Source organism: Pristis pectinata, chromosome 5 (assembly GCF_009764475.1).
Source record: "Pristis pectinata isolate sPriPec2 chromosome 5, sPriPec2.1.pri, whole genome shotgun sequence".
Lineage (NCBI taxonomy): Eukaryota > Metazoa > Chordata > Chondrichthyes > Rhinopristiformes > Pristidae > Pristis > Pristis pectinata.
The window spans coordinates 6,137,349-6,157,592 of NC_067409.1; positions in this window are offsets into that span (position 1 = coordinate 6,137,349).

Here is a 20,244-nt window from a genome sequence, read left to right on the forward strand (position 1 = left end):
ACGTGTACAGGAATCCCAGGCATTTCAAACTTCCCGCTCTCTTCCCCAGCCCCTCCGCCGTGACGTCACCGCAGCCGAGTCGCCTATTTGCTTGGCTCTCATTGGCCCATCAGCCGGCGGGATCTCGGCCCTGTGATTGGCGGGCACGCCCGTCAATCAGAGATGGTTGGGCTGCTCCGCCCTCTCGGCATTCCAGCGGCGTCCCGCGCTGCCAATCAAAGGCGGGCGGTTTCAAGGCGCCCCCTTTTCAACATGCTCCGAGCTTGCAAAGTTTTTTTTAAAGGCGACCCTCCAATGCGACTCTCCCCAACTGCAGTGTAGCCTTTCCCGGTCCTTGCAGGGTCCTGCACCTCCTTCCACAGTGACATTCACATTCCCACAACATCTATAAACACCGAATTGCAATGCAGTAAATGGGCAATTTTTAAAACATTGCATTGTCCAACACTCAATGTAATCGGTCCAATGAAAGAGGGGCTTAATTTGGCAACGATCAATGTCTTTTGGCAAATAGAGAAACCAAGGGCTACAGATGCTGGAATCTAGATGAAAAACACGATGATGCTGGAGGAACTCAGCAGGCCAGGCAGCATCCGTGGAGAAAAGCAGGCGGTCAACGTTTCGGGTCAGGACCCTTCTTCGGGACTGAAGATAGGAAAAGGGGGAAGCCCGATATATAGGAGGGAAAAGCAGAGCAGTGATAGGGGGACAGGAGGCAGGGTGGGCACAGGGAAGTGAGAGGTCGATGCAGGTAGGAGATAGTGATAGGCAGGTGCCAGGGGGAGGAGGAGAGAGCAGATCCACCGGGAGATGGGTCAAAGGTGTGGAGGAGAAAAGGGGGGTAAATAGAGAGAGGCGAGGAAAGGGAAAAGAAGAGGCATGGTTGGGGGGGGAGGTGTCGGGGAAGGGGGGTGGAGATCACTTAAAGTGGGAGAATTCAGTGTTCGTGCCGTTAGGCTGCAAGGTTCCAAGACGGAAAATGAGGTGCTGTTCTTCCAGTTTGCGCTTGGAATTCTTCCGGCAGTGGAGGAGGCCGAGGACTGACATATCAGTGATGGAGTGGGAGGGGGAGTTGAAGTGACCGGCAACGGGGAGACGCAGGTCGTGGTTACGGACGGAGTGTCAGGATTCTGTACTCAGTGCCCTGACTGATGATGAGCGTCGAGGGAGTGCCTTCCTTTTTTTTATGGGAATATGTTTACACTGAAGTCCTTGTATCTCCTGCTTGAACTGTTAGATATGCTGTACCAAGGAGCTTGCATAAACGTATTGCACCCAACTAAGATTGGACAGGAAAGGCAATAGGGGATTAAGAAAGACACCATAATGTTCCTTTCACGTGAGAATGGTGCAGCTTAATGTGGTAGGGTGGTACAGTAGTTGGTGCTGCTGTTTCACAGCCCCATGATCGATCCCGAGCTCCGGTGCTGTCTGCGTGGAGTTTGCACGTTTTCCCTGTGACTGCGTGGGCTCCCCCCCCGGCTGCATCGGATTCTTCCCACATCCCAAAGGTGCACTGGTTTGTAGATCAGTCGGGGGCTAAAGGGCCTGTTCCTGTGCCATAGTGTTCTATGTTCTAAAGAAGCCTGCCTGTTTCAAACGGGCTAATTGGGTGTCTCCACTGTAGAGGGGATACGTTTCATTCAATCGGCTGCTGTAAATTGTCCCCAGTGGGTAGATGAGTGGTAGAATCTGGGAGGAGGTGAGGAATACATGAGTGATAATTGGTTACAGAGAAATGAGTGGCATTTAAGAAGCACTTGGATCAGTACATGGAGGGGCGGGGCTTAGAGGGATATGGGCTGAATGCAGGAAATGGGTGGGGACCGTGGTCAGCATGGACTGGTTGGGCCGAAGGGCCTGTATCTGTGCTGTATTGCTCTATGACTCTGGATGGCACGCAAACACGCAAATATGTGACAAACATGTGACAATAATAAACCAATTACCACGTTCTGAGAGCCAATGAACTGAACCTATGAAGCATGAAATCAGTATCAATGATAAATTTTTTTGTTTTATTTCAGTTCCTCCAGCTTGGCATCAGCTAACCATTATCTAATTTATCATGTGTGTGTGTTGCTTTTTTCTGTTTTTTCCTTAACCTCTGACCAATATTTCACAGTAAGAAAAGTGACTTCATTCTAAAACAGTTTTCTAACAACCTTTTCCCTTGTCCTATTTTTCATAATACAACGTAAGGATACATCCCCACACCAGCCAATTTGGGAACGTCAGTGATTTTTCAGAAGCTATCGAGGAGAAGTAAATATTTGAGGGAAATGACTTTTTGTATTTCATTCCAAATCTCCACTTATAAACACTTCTGAACATAAGATTTAGGAGCACGGTTCCCGAATCCTGTAAAACCATCTAACATAATCTTTGCAACTTCGACTCTGCATGCATGTCCACGCTGTAAGCTTTCACCCCTTGAGGATCAGGAATCCATCTGTCTCTGCCTTAAAGCTATTCAAAGACTCTGCTCCCACTGCCCTTTGGGGAAGAGAGTTCCAAAGATCCGTGAACCTTGGGGGAAAAAATGTCACCATCTCCGTTTTAAGTAGGTGCTCCCTCACTTTCAAACTGGATTCTCCCATAAGAGGGAACATCCACTTCACATTGACCCTGACAAAGTCCCTCGGCATCCAATATGTTCAGTTCTTCTAAGCTTCAGCACGTACAGGCCAAGCCTGTCCAACCTGTCTGGGTAAAACAACCCACCCATTCCAAGCATCAGTCTCGTCTTCTCTGAACTGCTGCCAATGCTTTCATGATAGGTCTATTTAATCATAAACTTTCTCGAATGCAACAGCTATTGTCACTTTATCATTCCAACAGTTATTAATCAGTGTTTAATTGCACCATTCAGCTCCTTTTCTATCCAAGTCATTCAGATCCTCACTGTTGGTGATTGTTTTGTTGTTGTCAGGTGTACTGAGATACGGTGAAAAGCTCGGTTTTGCATGCCATTCATACAGATCATTCCAAACACAAAAGGGAAAAGCAATAACAGAATGCAGAATATAGTGTTACAGTTACAGGCAGACAGTGAGGTGCAAGGACCACGATGAGGTTGGTTGGCAGATCAAGGCCAGAACGTGGACATCGCCGAGTGTGAGCCCAAACAATATGTTCGCAGCCAGTTGAAAAGTGTGGCGTCATACCGGAGCTGATCCTCGGAGTTTAATTCAGATAACACGAGTTTAATTCAGAGTTTAACTCTGGTTAGGCCGCATTTAGAGGATTGCGTGCAATTCTGGTCACTTCACTATAGGAAGGATGTCGAGGCTTTAGAGAGGGTGCAGAGGAGGTTTACTAGGATGCTGCCTGGATTAGAGGGCATGTGCTATCAGGGGAGGCTGGACAAACTTGGGCTTTTTCCTCTGGAGCAGCAGAGGCTGAGGGGTGATCTGTTGGAAGTGTATAAAATTATGAGGGGCATAGATAGGGTGGACAAGCAATATCTTTTTCCCATTATTGAGTGATCCAATACCAGAGGGCATGCATTTAAGGTGAGGGGGGTAGGTTCAGAACAGACGTGAGGGGTACGTTTTTTACTCAGAGAGCGGTGGGTGCCTGGAATGAGTTGCCTGATAGGGTGGTGAAGGCAAATTCATCGGGGGCTTTTAAGAGAGGCTTGGATGGGAATGAGAGGAAAATGGAGTGATATGGGCATTCTGTAGGTAGGAGGGATTAGCTATGTCAGCACAACATTGTGGGCCGAAGGGCCTGTTCTGTGCTATACTGTTCTATGTTCTATAAGTGCAAGGTGTTGCATTTTGGAAAGTCAAATCAAGGTAGGACTTTCACAGTATATGGTAGGGCCCTGGGAAGTGTTGTAGAACAGAAGGACCTTAGCGTACAAGTACATGGTTCCTTGAAAGTGACATCACAGGTAGACATGGTGGTGAAGGAGGCTTTTGGCATGTTGGCCTTCGTCATTCAGGGCAGTGAGTATAAAAGAGGTCATGGTGTGGTTGTACAGGATGCTGGTGAGGCCGCACTTGGAGTATTGTGTTCAGTTTTGGTCCTCCTGCTATAGGAAAGTTGCTATTAAACTGGAGAGAATACAGAAAACATTTACAAAGATGTTGCCAGGACTCGAGGGACTGGATTATAGGGAAAGGTTGGACAGGCTAGGATTTTGTTCCTTGGAGACTGAGAGGTGATCTTATAGAGGTGTATAAAATTATGAAGGGCACAGATCGGGTGAATGTGCTCAGCCTTTTTCCCGGCGTGGGGAATTAAGAACTAGAGGGCATAGGTTTAGGGTGAGAGGTTGGTCATGGCTAGAATTAACTCCTGCCTGAACAAAGACCTGGACCCTCTGCAGTTCACCTACCACCACAACAGGTTTACAGCAGACACAATCTCACTGGCTCTCCATTCGGCTTTGGAGCACCTAAACAACCGCAAACCATACGTCAGGCTGCTGTTTATTGATTACAGCTCAGCATTCAACACCATCATCCCCTCTGTACTACTAACCAAGCTTCAAAACCTGGGCCTCTGTACCTCCCTCTGCAACTGGACCCTCGACTTCCTTATCGGGAGACCACAGTCAGTGCGGATCGGTAGTAACATCTCCTCCTCGCTGACAACTAACACTGGTGCACCTGAAGTATGCGTGCTTAGCCCACTGCTCTACTCTCTCTACACTTATGATGTAAATTTCATGTCATATAAGTCAGTGATAATAAACCTGATTTTGATTTTGATTCTAAGAGGGGAAAGATTTAATAGGAACTTGAGGGGCAACTTTTTTACACAGAGTGTGATACGTGCTTGTGGAATGAGCTGTGACAGGAGTGGTTGAGGCAGGCTCAATAACATTTAAAAGACACTTGGACAGGTACCTGGATAGGGAAGGTTCAGAGGGATATGGGCCAAACACAGGCAAATGGGACTGGCTTAGATGGGCATCTTGGTCAGCATGGACCAGTTGGGCCGAAGGGCCTGTTTCTGTACTGTGTAAGGAGACATCTGGCAGTGATGAGGAGGAGGAAAACTGGCTTCCCTTTCCCGGCCCTGCCACTTTACAACCTATCATGAAGCTCTGCTCCTGTCACTATGTGAGATCAGTTAACTTGACATGGGTTCTGTACTGAAACGGTCAGTTTCTTTACCTGTAAGGCTCGGTTCTCAGACAGATGCAAAAAGGAAACCAATGATGAAGGTCGAAAGGTCACAACTTACAACAGCGTTCAGAAATAGAAGATCGCAGAAATTGGGCAGCAAGTCTCTATGCGACCTTGTGAACTCAATTATTCTTCAAGAAAGCTATGCACAACTTTATTTGATTGAGCCTAATGAGTAATAACTGCGTTGTCAGACGTGTTATCTTTCAGTGGAGATGTTAACCCAGACCCCTGACTGTCCCTTCTGTTGTCAAAGATCCCCACCATCCGGGCCGTGCCACCTTCTTGCAGCTCCCATCGGGCAGGAGGTACAGAAGCCTGAAGTCCCCACACCACCAGGTTCAGGAACAGCTACTTCCCTTCAACCATTCGGTTCTTGAACCAACCGGCACAACCCTAATCACTACAGTTTAGCACCACTATGATCACCTTGCACTAAAATGGACTTTTTTTTGGTTCTAATAGTGTTCTTTCTTGTAAAAATTGTGTATAATTTATATTTTTTGTGTGAAAGTGGTGTTTCTGATGCTATGTGCCTGTGATGCTGCTGCAAGTAAGTTTTTCATTGCACCTGTGCACACATGTACTTGTGCAGATGACAATAAACTTGACTTTGGCTTTGAAGGACGTAAGAGAAGCCATGACACTACGTTAAAGAGCGGGGAAGTGTCTTGGTCAACATTCATCCTTTGAGCAAGATCACTGACATAACCGATCACTATCATACTGCTGTTTGTGGGAGCTTGATAAATGCATATTCTGGCATTTTCTACACTGCATCAAAATGTACTTCAATGGCTGTGAAGCATCTTGGGATTTCTTCTGGACAAGAGAGTTTCTATATAAATACAAATTTGTCTTTAAAATAATTACCTTGATTTTTCACCAAGAATCCAGTTTAAACAGTCAGTAATCAATTTCTTTCCAATTACAAGCACACCCGGTATCCTTGTTAATAAAACCACATGTGGCGACTCATTGAGAGGAACAGGATAAAAGCAGATTACTCACCAGTGGCAGCAGAACCAGGAGTTGGGGCAAAACTATCAATGCAAACAGTACTGGCAAAGTTTAACCAACCTTCTTCCTCTTCCTCCAACCTCCATGACCTGACTACTGTATGAAGGGAATGATTGGAGCAGTTTTGGGGAGGAGGAGAGATTGGGTCGATTATGTTTGTATTCACCAGACATTAGAATACTGAGAAGGGAATTCTAGTGAAGCTCACAACATTTTGCCAGGGCTAGACAGAGCGATGTGAGGGGAATGTCTCCCCTGGCCGGGAGTGTCTAGAATGCAGGGTCGCTCTCATGTTACAGGACAAAGGACTTAGGACCGAGTTGAGAAATATCTTCATGCGAAGGGTGGTGAACCTGTGGAATCCTCTACTACAAGGGGACAGAGAGGCCATGCTCTGAATATACTTAAAATAATGTACTGAATATAAATAGGTGGTATTGCAGACAATGGTTATCAAAAAATTAGAGGGGGAATCTTGACCAGCTGGGGAAGTGGGCCAAGGGATGGCAAATGGTGTTCAATCCAGATAAGTGCGAGGTGCTGCGTTTTGGGAAGTTAAACCAGGGTAGGACTTTCACAGTGAACAGTCGGGCCCTGGGGAGTGTTGTGGAACAGGAGTACGAGTACATGGTTCCCTGAAAGTGTCGTCGCAGGTTGACAGGGTGGTGAAGAAGGCGTTTGGCACGCTGGCCTTCATCAGTCAGGGCACTGAGTATAGAAGTTGAGAAGTTACGTTGCAGTTGTACAAGATGTGGGTGAGGCCGCACCTGGAGTATTGTGTGCAGTTTTGGTTAGCCGATTATATTGAGAAGAGTACAAAGAAGATTTATGAGGATGTTGCCGGGACTCAAGGGCCTGAGTTATAGGGAGAGGTTGAGCAGGCTGGGACTTAGTTCCTTAAGAGTGTAGAAGACTTAAGGGGTGACCTTATAGAGATGTATAAAATCATGAGGGGCATAGAGAGGGTGAATGCACTCAGTCCTTTTCCCAGGAAAAGGGAATCAAAAACTAGAGGGCATAGGTTTAAGGTGAGAGGGGCAAGATTTAAAAGAGGCCCGAGATGCAATTTCTTCACCCAGGGGGTGGTGTGTTTACGGAACAAGCTGTCAGAGGAAGTGGTTGAGGCAGGTTCAATAGCAACGTTTAAAAGATATTTGGACAGGTACATGGATGGGAAAGATTCAGAGGGATATCATGGGTAAATGGGACTGGATTAGATGGGTGTCTTGGTCGCATGTTTCTGTGCTGTATGATTCTATGACTCGATACTTAAGAAGGAGATAGACACATTTACACATTTCTAGATGCAAATGGTGTCAAGGGATTTGTGCTATGAGTGGGACCATCATATCATCATCTTCTGGCTCCTCTGGGGCAACTCTGAGGAGCTGCTGTAAGATTCTGCACGCGGGTTCCTGCTACACAGGTATTCCTGCTGGTATTAGTATGATGGTGCTAAATATAGTTCTTATGACTAAAGAGATCCAGGGATGTGGGAGAAAGGAAGAGGGTACTAAATCTGGATGATCAGCCGGGATTATATTGAATTGCAGAACCGTCTCAAGGGGCCAAATGGCCTGCTTCTGCTCCTATGTTTCCGATCCTGCTTTTGGCAGGAGGAAAGAACAGGGCAGACATTCCGCTGTGGGAATTTCCACTCCGGAATCTTATGCAATAAGGATTCTATGCATTGCCATGGAAACTACCGTCCTGCTGGAATCACAAACAGGCTCTGTAGCACTCAGATATACATGAACATGAAGGAAAGGGAAGTCCAGCCGCTTAACTGAGCCTGCCCCAAACTAACATGGGGCAACTTCTGCATTCCACGATCACATTCATTGACCACCCAAACTGGTCCAACCACGTAGATGTAACAGCCAAGAAAGCTCACCAGCGCCTCTATTTCCCCAGGAGGCTAAAGAAATTTGGCATGTCCCCATTGACCCTCACCAGTTTTTATAGATGCACCATAGAAAGCATCCTATCCAGATGCATCACGGCTTGGTATGGCAACTGCTCTGCCCAGGACTGCAAGAAACTGCAGAGAGTTATGGACACAGCCCAGCACATCACGGACACCAGCCTCCCCTCCATGGACTCTGTCTACACTTCTCGCTGTCTTGGTAAAGCAGCCAACATAATCAAAGACCCCACCCACCCTGGACATTCTCTCTTCTCCCCCTCCCATCAGGCAGAAGATACAAAAGCCTGAAAGCACGTACCACCAGGCTTAAGGACAGCTTCTACCCCGCTGTTATAAGACTATTGAATGGTCCCCTAGTACGATAAAATGGACTCTTGACCTCACAATCTACCTTGTTATGACCTTGCACCTTATTGTCTGCCTGCACTGCCTTTTCTGTGTAACTGTAACACTTTATTCTGCATTGTTATTGTTTTCCCTTGTACTACTTCAATGCACTGATGTGATGAAATGATCTGTATGGATGGCATGCAGAACAAAGTTTTTCACCTGTACCTCAGTACATGTGACGATAGTGAACCAATTGACCAATTTGACCTGTCAGCCAAACTCCTGAGACAAACAACAGGATAAAAACAACCTGGGTCACTTTAAAAGCTCCAGTGAGAGGCATCACCTGAGAAGCCACCTCCACTGGTTCGCCTCCCCCACTGTTCCCATCTGCCCCCCCCCCACCTCCCTCACATGATTCCGTGCCCCACCTCCCTCTCCCATCAGATTCCACCTCCATCAACCTTTTTTTTGCCTCCACTATCGCCTCCCATCTCTCCCCTCCTCTATCTGCTGATCGCCCCTCCTTACCTGGATCCACCTGTCGCTTGCCGGCTCTTGCTCCACCCCGCCCCCTCACCTTTTCATTTTGGCTCTCTCCCCTCTCTCTTTCAGTCCAGATGAAGGGTCTCAACCCAAAATGTCAACTGTCCATTTCCCTCCATAGATGCTGCCCGACCCGCTGAGTTCCTCCAGCGTCCATCCAAATGTCTCCTGACTGCAGGAGTCGGGAATGTGGTCAGCACCCTTTCTCCATTACTCACTGACCTGATTTGTTCAATGATTGACACCTCTCCATGGTACAAAGTATCTCTGACTCCAAAATAATTCTATACTTGCGTAATTAATATTTGTGTCTACAGATCCTTCCAAACGTTCACCCCAAAGTGTTTACATCTACAGGGATTCTTTCAGTGGCAGACCCCAAAGAATTCTCCTCAAAGTTTACACTTTTCTACATGGAAAACTCCAGCTCTGTACCTATCATGGTATCTACTGCCGTTTAAACTTAGTAATTGGTAATTGGTTTATTATTGTCTCATGTACCGAGATATGGTAAAAAGCTTTGTCTGCGTGCCATCCAGACAGATCATGCCATACGTAAGTACATCGAGGTAGTACAAAAGGTAAACAAACTGAATGCAGAATATTGTATTGTAGTTACAGAGAAAGTGCGGTGCAGGTAGACAAATACAAGGCAAAGGCCATGACGAGGTAGATTGGGAGATTGAGAATTCATCTTTATCTTATAAGACGTCCATCCAAGTGTGGCCTCCTCTACATTGGTGAGACCAAACGCAGACCAGGTGAGCGTTTCGCAGAACACCTGCGCTCTGTCTGTAAACGCGACCTGCGTCTCCCCGTTGCCAGTCACTTCAACTCCCCCTCCGACTGCATCACAGATATGTCAGTCCTCGGCCTCCTCCACTGCCAGGAGAAGTCCAAGCGCAAATTTGAGGAACAGCACCTCGTTTTCCGTCTTGGAACCTTGCAGCCTGACGGCAGGAACATTGAATTCTCCCACTTTAGGTAATCCCCACCCCCCTTCCCCACACCCACCCCCCCACCATGCTTCTTCCCCTCTTCCCTTTCCTAGCCTTCCTTTCTCTCCTTACTTTTGACCCATCCCCTGGTGGATCTGCTCTCCCCTCCTCCCCCGCACCTGCCTATCACTATCTCCTACCTGCATCTACCTATCACCACCCTGTGCCCACCCCGCCTCCCCTCTTTTGTCCACCTATCACTGCTCTGTTTTCCCCTCCTATATATTGGGTTTCCCACTTAGTGTAGCGGTTAACGTGACGCTATTACAGCGCCAGCGACCCGGGTTCAAATCCGGCCACTGTTGGTGAGGAGTTTGTACGTTCTCCCCGTGTCTGCGTGGGTTTCCTCCGGGTGCTCCGGTTTCCTCCCACATTCCAAAGGCGTACGGGTTAGGAAGTTGTGGGCATGTTATGTTGGCGCCGGAACCGTGGCGACACTTGCGGGCTGCCCCCAGCACATTCTCAGTAACGCAGAAAGAAAGCATTTCACCGTGTATTTCGACGTACATGTGACTAATAAATAAATATCTTATCTTCGGTCCTGAAGAAGGGTCCTGATCCAAAACATTGACCACCTGCTTTTCTCCACGGATGCTGCCTGGCCTGCTGAGTTCCTCCAGCATCATCGTGTTTTTTATCTAGATTCCAGCATCTGCAGTCCTTTGTTCCTTTGGCCTAACAATCATTTTACTTTTGAAATAGCGTTGGTGTGTTGAATTATGACCTTCAGGAATTCAGATGGCCTATATTCCTATGTATTTGTCCTGCTCAATAAGGCCTGAATGTCCTGTCCTGCATTGGGCACTCATGTCAGATGTTGGCCTCAATAACCTGCATGCTCTCAAGCTCTGAATTGTTGTGTTATATTTTCTCATCTTCAAAAACTTCCTTAAACCTACCCCTTCAGCTGCTTTACCTGATTCCAACTCCTGCTCAAGCCTATTGCTTTGGGAAGATTGATATTCTATTTAAATACACACTTTTATGAAACATGGTGAGATTGAGTAAACCACCATCAAATCTCTTGCGCATGAGGACACTTCTTCCCAAAATGAAAATAGATTTTCCAAATATTTTTCCATTGATTGTTATTATCAATGCTACACTCCTGTCAGAGTGCTGAATTAATCAGCAAGCTGGCAGGATCAGATTGATCTCATCAATATCTGTCTGTAGATTTACTTAAAATACAAACACCAACACACTTTTTTTTATGTAATCTTCAGCTTTACGACATTTGCTCAATACTTTTATCTTGATTATTGATAAAGGTGGTGAAGGAAGAGTGTCTGATGTAAATACAGACATGACATGCCTAGTAACTGGCATTAATAACGATGATCTATCTACAAGATTACAACATCCAATCCACAGTCTATCACACAAGAAGATGGGAGTAGGCCACTCGGCCCCCTCAAGCCTGCACCACCATGGCTGATTTACGTTGGCCTCCTCTTCTGTGCCAGTTCCCCATTACCCTTAATTCTCCGACCTTTCAAACATCTACCTATCTGGCTCCACCACCCTCAGGGGGAGAGAATCCCAGAGATTCACCATCCCTTTGAGAGAAGACACTTCTGCGTACTTCAGTTTTATATGACCGGCTCCGTATTTTGCAGCTCTTTCCCCTTGTTTGTGGCTCTCCCACTGGCGGAAACATCCCAACATCTACCCTGTCAAACTCCCTCAGCATCTTATACCCGAAGGTCACCCTTCATTCTTCTAAACTCAAGCAGCCTACTACATCCTGTGACCGAGGAACTTTCTCCATGAGATTGTGACCTTTCTCATTCTTTATTCTGATAGCATCTATGCCCAAGTATCTGTTTATGGGGGTACCGATAACAGGCTGGTAGGAATTGTCAAGCCAAGACAAGAACTCACCTCAGAGAAAATTGTTCAAAAAGCCAAAACTTTTCATGTGGGTCATGCGCAAATGACATAAGCTATTATTTGCATGTTCCAGTTCAAAATGGCTTGTCTAAATGAACAGCTGTGAACCAATTATCTACGTCAGTCTGGCTTCAATATATAGAAAGGTAAGTAATAGCGTAATTGGTTTATATTAGTGTTAACTATTGGTATAATAGTTCATCCTGTCTATAGTGCTGATGCAGGATTTTGAACCAAAACGTCAACAATTCCTTTCCCCCCCACAGATACTGCTCAACCCACTGAGTTCCTGCAGCGGAGAGTTTGTTGGTCCAGATTCCAGCATCTGCAGTCTCGTGTGTCTTCTGAAGTATAGCATGAAGTATTAAAGTAACATAGCATCTGCGAGGAGGGCGTGGTGAAAGATGCAAGGGTCCTTGTCACATTTCATCCCCAGCAGCTGTGTAACAGAGCATTCTCTGATCTACGGGCTGTTCCCAGGGACACACACAGAGACGGACATCAACTGCTGCTGGAAGATCATCAACTCAGTGAAAGACGCCCTTTGGTCTGCCCGAAACTTGCTGGTCTCCCAGCACTGGGAGATGTCCGTAGGGGAAAGCTGCTGACTGGCACATCCCAGGCTGCAGGAGAACGTGCTGAGGGACGCACTGAAGCTGGGTGCAGCCAATGCAAGGGCTCGGTGGGGAAGGACTACAGTTTAGGGTTCTTCTGCCACTGGAGAGGGAGGGGCAGGGTCAGGCGAGGAAGCCCCTTAAATATTGTAAATACGGGATTGGGGTAACACCCCAGGGAGCCACACGGTGTGGCATCGGTGCTGTGTTTTCTTAATAAAAAGGTAACACTAATGATTGATCCGTACACAAACGTAAAGGTTTGCACTGTTTCATTGTTGTATATAGTTTGTTTTTTATGATGAATAAAGTTTATTTTGGAATAAAAGAAAACATAGCATCTAATGGCAAAGTGTTTGGAAAATCTATTTCCATTTTGGGAAGCAACAGGATGTGTAACATATTTGTTAACATGCACAGGATATTTGATAGTGGATGACTTAACGCTGCTCTGTTTATAAGGGACTGCATTAAAATTGTGTCTTTAATGTAGCAACCTTGGATAAAAGAGGAGGGTAAAGTGGCTGAAGAGGTAGCTTTTAAACATGGAACATAGAATAGTACAGCACAATACAGGCCCTTTGGCCCACAATGTTGTGCTGACCTTTAAACCTCGCCTAGGACTATCTAACCCCTTCCTCCCACATATCCCTCTATTTTAAATTCCTCCATATGCTTATCTAGCAATCTTTTGAATTTGACCAACGGACTTGCCTCCACCACCGCCCCAGGCAGCGCGTTCCATGCCCCAACCACTCTCTGGGTAAAAAACCTTCCTCTGATATCTCCCTTGAACTTCCCACCCATTACTTTAAAGCCATGCCCTCTTGTATTGAGCATTGGTGCCCTGGGAAAGAGGCACTGGCTGTCCACTCTTTCTATTCCTCTTAATATTTTGTACACCTCTATCATGTCTCCTCTCATCCTCCTCCTCTCCAAAGAGTAAAGCCCCAGCTCCTAGCTTTTAAGGTGGTTGATAGGGAAAAAAATGACAATTTGGAGCATGAAAACTGTATACCTGATAGTTCTGATGACGATGGGTGAGGCGTGTATGGGCACTGGAATTCACAGGTTAGAAGGATTGGTGGGCTTGAGCAGGGAGATGAATTGGGGCAGAGCTGTGGAGGGATACGTTATGAGGATGAGGATATTTCCTTCTGTGTATTGAGGGATGGAAAGCTCATGATAATGGTGGGGACAGGGGTGATAGGTGAATAGGAATTGTCCGTGGGAGAAAAGACTGCAAACTGCGTTTTTACTAACTAATTAAGTAAGAAGAGGAAGTTGTCGAGTTTATTGCCATGTGCACAAGTACGGTGAAGTACAGGTACAATGAGAAACTTGCTTGCAGCAGTAGCGCAGGCACAGATTCAGACGACGTGCAGAACACTAATTATACATAAGTTATACAAGACAGTGAAGATAAAGATTATGCAAAACAAGACATCAGTGCCGGTTAGCGTAACGCTATTACAGCGCCAGCGATCTGGGTTCAATTCCCACCGCTGTCTGTAAGGAGTTTGTATGTTCTCTCTGTGTCTGCGTGGGTTTCCTCCGGGTGCTCCGGTTTCCTCCCACATTCCAAAGACGTACGGGTTAGGAAGTTGTGGGCGTGCTATGTTGGCACCGGAAGCGCGGCGACACTTGTGGGCTGCCCCCAGAACACTCGACGCAAAAAGGTGTATTTCACCGTGTGTTTCGATGTACGTGTGACTGATAAAGATCTTATCTTATCTTACAATCCATGGCAGTGCAAGAAGTGGTCTCCAGTGTTCCGTTGCTGAGGTAGGGTTGGGGTTGTGCAGGTCAGTTCAAGAACCTGATGGTTGTAGGAAAGTAGCTGTTCCTGAACCTGGTGGTGTGGGACTTCAGGCTTCTGTACCTCCTGCCTGATGGTAGCAGCGAGAAGAGCGCATGATCCAGGTAGTGGAGGTGCTTGATCAGCGATTCCGCCTTCTTGAGGCAGCGCTTCCTGTAGATTGTATCAGTGGGGGGAAGGGCTATACCCGTGATGGACTGGGCTGTGTCCACTGCTCTCTGTTGCAATAGGTGATTTATTAATGAGGACATATAGGCATACCTGCAGCCTCAGATCACATTACAGGATTATCTGTTGCTCCACTGGTGCCAGAGTAGTTGTGACTGAGTAGCTGAGGGACATTCTGAGGGGGCTGAGTGAACAGCCAGAGATGATGGTCCACAGTGTCATGGGTAGAAAGAAGGACAAAGTTTTGCAGAGATTGGGTAATGAAATTAAAAAGCAGGATCTCAGAAGTAATTTATCTGTTCATTGTACAGGATGTGGGCATCACCAACACGGTCAATTATTTAGTGTCCATCTCTAATTACTCTTGAGAAGGTGGTGGTTTGAACTGCAACAATCCTTCTGGTGAAGGTGCTCTTGCAGCACTGTTGAGCGCAGAGTTCTGGGATATCAACCCAGCCAAGGTGATATATTTTTGAATCAAAATGATGTGTAGCATAGAGCATAGAATCGTGCAGTATGGAAACAGGACATTCAGCTGGATTTGTCCATGCTAACCAGTGGGGACCCTTCTGTATTCATCCCATCACTCAGCACTAGGTTCAAAGCCTTTATGCCTTGGCAATTCAAGTGCTCATCTAGACACTTCTTAAGTGTTGTCACACTTGATTTTGATGTTTTTTAAAATTTATTTTTTGGGATTTGGGCAAGCATTTATTGTCCATCCCTAATTGCCTTTCAGAAAGTGGTGGTGACCCAGTGTGATGAAGGGCAAAACTTTGCACTACAGTGGACTTTTTTTTGTTCTAATTGTGTTCTTTCTTGTAGAAATTGGTGAATGTTGTGCATCTGATGCTACGTACCTGTGACGCTGCTGCATGCAAGTTTTTCATTGCACCTGTGCACACATGGACTTGAGCATTTGACAATAAACTCGACTTTGACTTTGACCCAGCTTCAACAACTCTCTCAGATAGTGCATTCCAGGTACTTGCCACTCTTTGGGTGAAGAGGATCCCCTCTAAATCTCTGCCCTCTTACCCTAAATCTATCTCTTCTACTTTTATCTACCTCAGATATGGGGAAAAGTTTCCTGCGGTCTACCCTATCTGTACCCCTCAATTTTATATACCTCAGTCATGTCCCCTCTTAACCTCCACCACACCAGCGAGAAAAGACTTACTTCTCCTCGTAACTGAACTGCTCCATCCCAGGCAACATCCTGGTGAATCTCCTCTGCACCCTCTCCAGTGCTATCACATCCTTCCTATAGTGGACCAGAACTGCACACAGTACTCCAGCTGAGCATAACCTCCCTACTTCTGTGTTCGGTCTCCCAACTAATGAAGGCCAGTATCCCATTTGCCTTCCTAACCATGTTATCTACCAGTGTGGCACCTCCAAGGATCAATGTACTCCAAGGTCCCTTTGTTCCTCAGTAGTGTCTTTAAGACCCAACTATTCACGGGGTGTATGTCCAAGCCTCAGTCATTACAAACAGCAAAGGTCCCAGCGCTGATTCTTGTGGGACACCAGTAGTCACAGGCATCCAATTACAAAAACAACTCTCTACCATCACACCGTGTCTCCTATTGCCGAACCAGTTTTGGAACCAGTTTGTCAACTTGCCCTGGATCCCATGGGCCCTAACCTTTAGAACCAGTCTCCCAATGTGGGACCTTGTCAAAGATCTTATCCAAGTCCATGTCAATCACATCTGCTACGCTGCCCTTATCGATACAATTTGCTGCCTCTTCGAAGGATTGGATCAGCTTGGTCAAACAGGGTCTGCCCATGACAAAGCCATGCTAACTATCTCTGATTAGTCCCTCCCTTTCCAAGTGATCAGTAATCCTCTCCCTCAGAATTTTTTCCGGTAGCTTCCCCACCACTGATGTTACACTCACAGGTCTATAGTCACCAGGCTTTTCCCTGCTGCCTTTCTTGAGAAGGGGGACCACATTTGCTGTCCTCCAGTCATCTGATACCTCACCTGTCCAGCGAAGATTTAAAAAGCTCAGCCAGAGCACCAGCGATCTCTTCCCTTGCCTCCTGCAACAGCCTGGGATAAATCCCATCCAGTCCTGGGGATTTATCCACCTTTAAGATTGCCAAGATAGTGAGTACCTTCTCTTTATCATGGAGACCTGCACTAGACTTTCACCTATCCCTTCACTGAACTCTATTTTCTTTGAGAATACCAATGAAAAGTATTCATTCATACCTCACCTATACCTTCCGGTTCCATGCACAGATTGTCCATGTTGTCCTATATGAGCCCTACTTTTTCCCTTGTTATTCTTTCGTGAATATACTTACAGAACGCCTTCAGATTTACCTTCATCCTGACTGCCAGTGATCCAATCTACCTTCGCCAAGTCCTCTCTTATGTTCATGAATGTGGCCTTCCCCCAGCTTAAGGCCTTTATTACTGTTCCATCCCTATCCTCTTCCATCACCACTTCAACATATACAGAGTTATGGTCACTATCTCCAAAACGACCCACCGCTGACGCTCAATCCACTTGCCCTTCCTCCTAACCTGGAGGGGAACTGGAGGTGGTGTTGTTCCCAGGCACCTGTTACCTTTGTCCTTCTTGGTGGTGGGTGCTGTGGGTTTGGGAGGTGCTTGGGCAAAAGTCTAGGCATCCTGCACGTGGCACACACCGCACCCATGGGGTGCTGGTTTTGGAGGGAGCGGATATTAGGGAAGGTGGATGTGCGGCTAATCAAGTGAGCTGGATAGTGAAGAAAAACAAGTTGCTGGAGGAACTCGGTGGGTCAGGCAGCATAGTCGACACTTCGAGTCAAAGTCCTGCATCAGGACTCATCTCAACAGGGCTGGATAGTGTCGAGTCCCTTCCCATTTTTGGAGCTGCGGCCTCTGGATTACCAGCTGTGCCACGTGTTGGTGAACGTAGGAATGGAAGGAGAGTGCCAATGCATCTACGGTTGGAGAGACGCTTCAGAAGGAAGGGCTTTAGAATTCTGGGCATTGGGACCAAGTATGGAATAGGTGCGCCCTTCACACTCTGTTGAGATGTCTGAGCATCTTAACAGAGCTCAGAATAAAATCCTGACAGGTCATTAATCTTACAAACAGCTATAGAACTGTGGTTAGGCCGGACTTGGTATATAGTGTGCAATTCTGGTGGTCCCATTACAGGAAGAGTGTAGAGGCTTTGGAAATGATGCAGAAGAGGTTCACCAGGACGCCGCCTGGATTAGAGGGCATGAGCTATAAGGAGAGGTTGGACAAACTTGGGTTGTTTTCTCTGGAGCGGCGGAGGCTGAGGGACAACCTGATAGAAGTTTATAAAATTATGAGAGGCATAGATAGAGTAGACAGTCTATTTCCCAGGGTAGAAATGTTAAATACTAGAAGCTGTGCATTTACGGCGAGAAGGGAAGAGTTTAAGGGAGATGTGTGGGACAAGGTTTTGTACACAGAGTGGTGGGTGCCTGCAGCAGGCTGCCAGGGGTGGTGATGGAAGTGGATATGATAGTGGCATTTAAGAGGCTTTTGGATAGACACATGAATGGAAGGATGTGGATCACACGCTGGCAGAGAGATTTAGTTTACTTTGGCATCATGTTCAGTGCAGACGTCGTGGGCTGAAGGGCCTGTTCCTGTGCTGTCCTGTCCTATGCTCTCTCTGTAGATATGGGAGTGGTGCCTGAAGACTGAATCACTAATGCCGCACTTGGTTCAAAAGCAATGCTAGAATAAACCCAACTGGAGGTCTTAATGGTGGGCAAATGTTTACAAATAATAATCAGGAACAGAACGAGCAATTTTTGGACAAGTGAGGATTGACTTTTGTATATAAAACAATGCAGAGGAGGCTATTTTATCATCGTCCCCCCTCCCATCGGGCAGAAGATGCAAAAGCCTGAAAGCACGTTCCACCAGACTTAAGGACAGCTTCTATCCCGGTGTGATAAGACTATTGAACGGTGCCCTAGTACGATAAGATCGCAAAATCACAAGATCACAAGACAAGGGAGCAGAAGTAGGTTATTCGGCCCATCGAGTCTGCTCCAAAGAAAAGAAAGGGAAAAAGAAACAGGAAAAAGAAATGAGAAATGGGGGAATGTCCATGAGAAGAAAAAAAACTATCCTTTTCTAGCCCCAGTTTCCGGCCTTATCCCCATATCCCTTGATACCTTGACTAATTAGATAACTATCTATCTCCGCCTTAAACGCCTCCAATGATCGGGCCTCCACTGCTGTATGTGGCAAGGAATTCCACAAATTCACCACCCTCTGGCTAAAGAAATTTCTCCTCAACTCTGTTTTAAACCTGTACTCTCTAATTCTTAGATTGTGCCCTCTGGTCCTGGACTCACTCACCAAGGAAAACAGCTTGGCCACATCTACTCTGTCCAGTCCTTTCAACATTCTAAATGTTTCTATGAGGTCCCCTCTCATTCTTCTGTACTCCAGTGAGTACAGTCCAAGAGCCGACAAACGCTCGTCATATGTAAGCCCTTTCCTTCCGGGAATCATCCTCATAAATCTCCTCTGAACCCTCTCCAACGTCAGCACATCCTTCCTTAGATATGGGGCTCAAAAAGTATTCCAAATGAGGCCTCACTAGTGCCACGTAGATCCTCATAAACATCTCCCTACTTTTATACACTATACCTCTCAAAATAAATGCCAACATAGCATTCGCTTTCCTTACCACCAATGCGACCTGGTGGTTAACCTTTAGGGTATCCTGCACGAGTACCCCCAAGTCCCTTTGTACTTCTGTACTTTGAATTTTCTCCCCTTCTAGATAATAATCTGCCCGTTTATTTCTGTTTCCAAAGTGTACAACAGCACAATTCTCAACATTGAATCTCATCTGCCATTTCCTTGTCCATTCTCCTAAACTATCTAAGTCTCTCTGCAACCTTCCTGTCTCCCTAATGCTCCCTACTCCTCCACCTATCTTGGTGTCGTCCGCAAACTTAGCCACAAAACCATTTACTCCATCATCCAAATCGTTAGTGTACAAAGTAAAATGAAGCGGCCCCAACACCGACCCTTGATGGACTCTTGACCTCACTATCTACCTCGTTATGACCCTGCACCTTATTGTCTGCCTGCACTGCACTTTCTCTGCAGTTGTAACACTTTATTCTGTGTTCTGTTATTGTTTACCCTGTACTACCTCAATGCACTGTTGTCATTAATTGATCTGTACGATCGGTATGCAAGACAAGTTTTCCACTGTACCTCGGTACATGTGACAACAATAAACCAATTTACCAATTTTATTCGGGCCATCAGGTACATGGCAGCTCCTAGGGAAGAGATCCTATTGGTCACATCCCCCCCTCACTTGCTTCCCTGCACCCCTACAACTTGTGTTCTCCCAAATGTCCATCAATTCCCCTTTGATTCTTCTTGCCATTAGTGGCCAATTCACCTACTAGCTCGTCTTTGGGATGTCGGAGAAAGCTGGAGACCCCAGAGGAAACCCACGTTGGTCACAGGGAGAACGTACAAACTCCACACAGAGAGCACTGGAGCTCGGGATTGTACCTGGGTCCCTAGAGCTGTGAAGCAGCGGCACTACCTGCTGCTGTGTCACGGTGAGTAGGGAAAGCCACCATGGATTTGATCAAGAAAAATCATGTTTAACTACAATAGAGTTTTTTGGTGAAGTAGTAGAGATGGTCTATGAGGGAAATGCAGTTAATGTGGTGTAGGTGGACTTTTAAAAAGGCAGTTGATGAAATGTCACAAGGTAAGCATCTCACCAAGATTGAAACCAACAGCATGACAGGGGCAGAATCA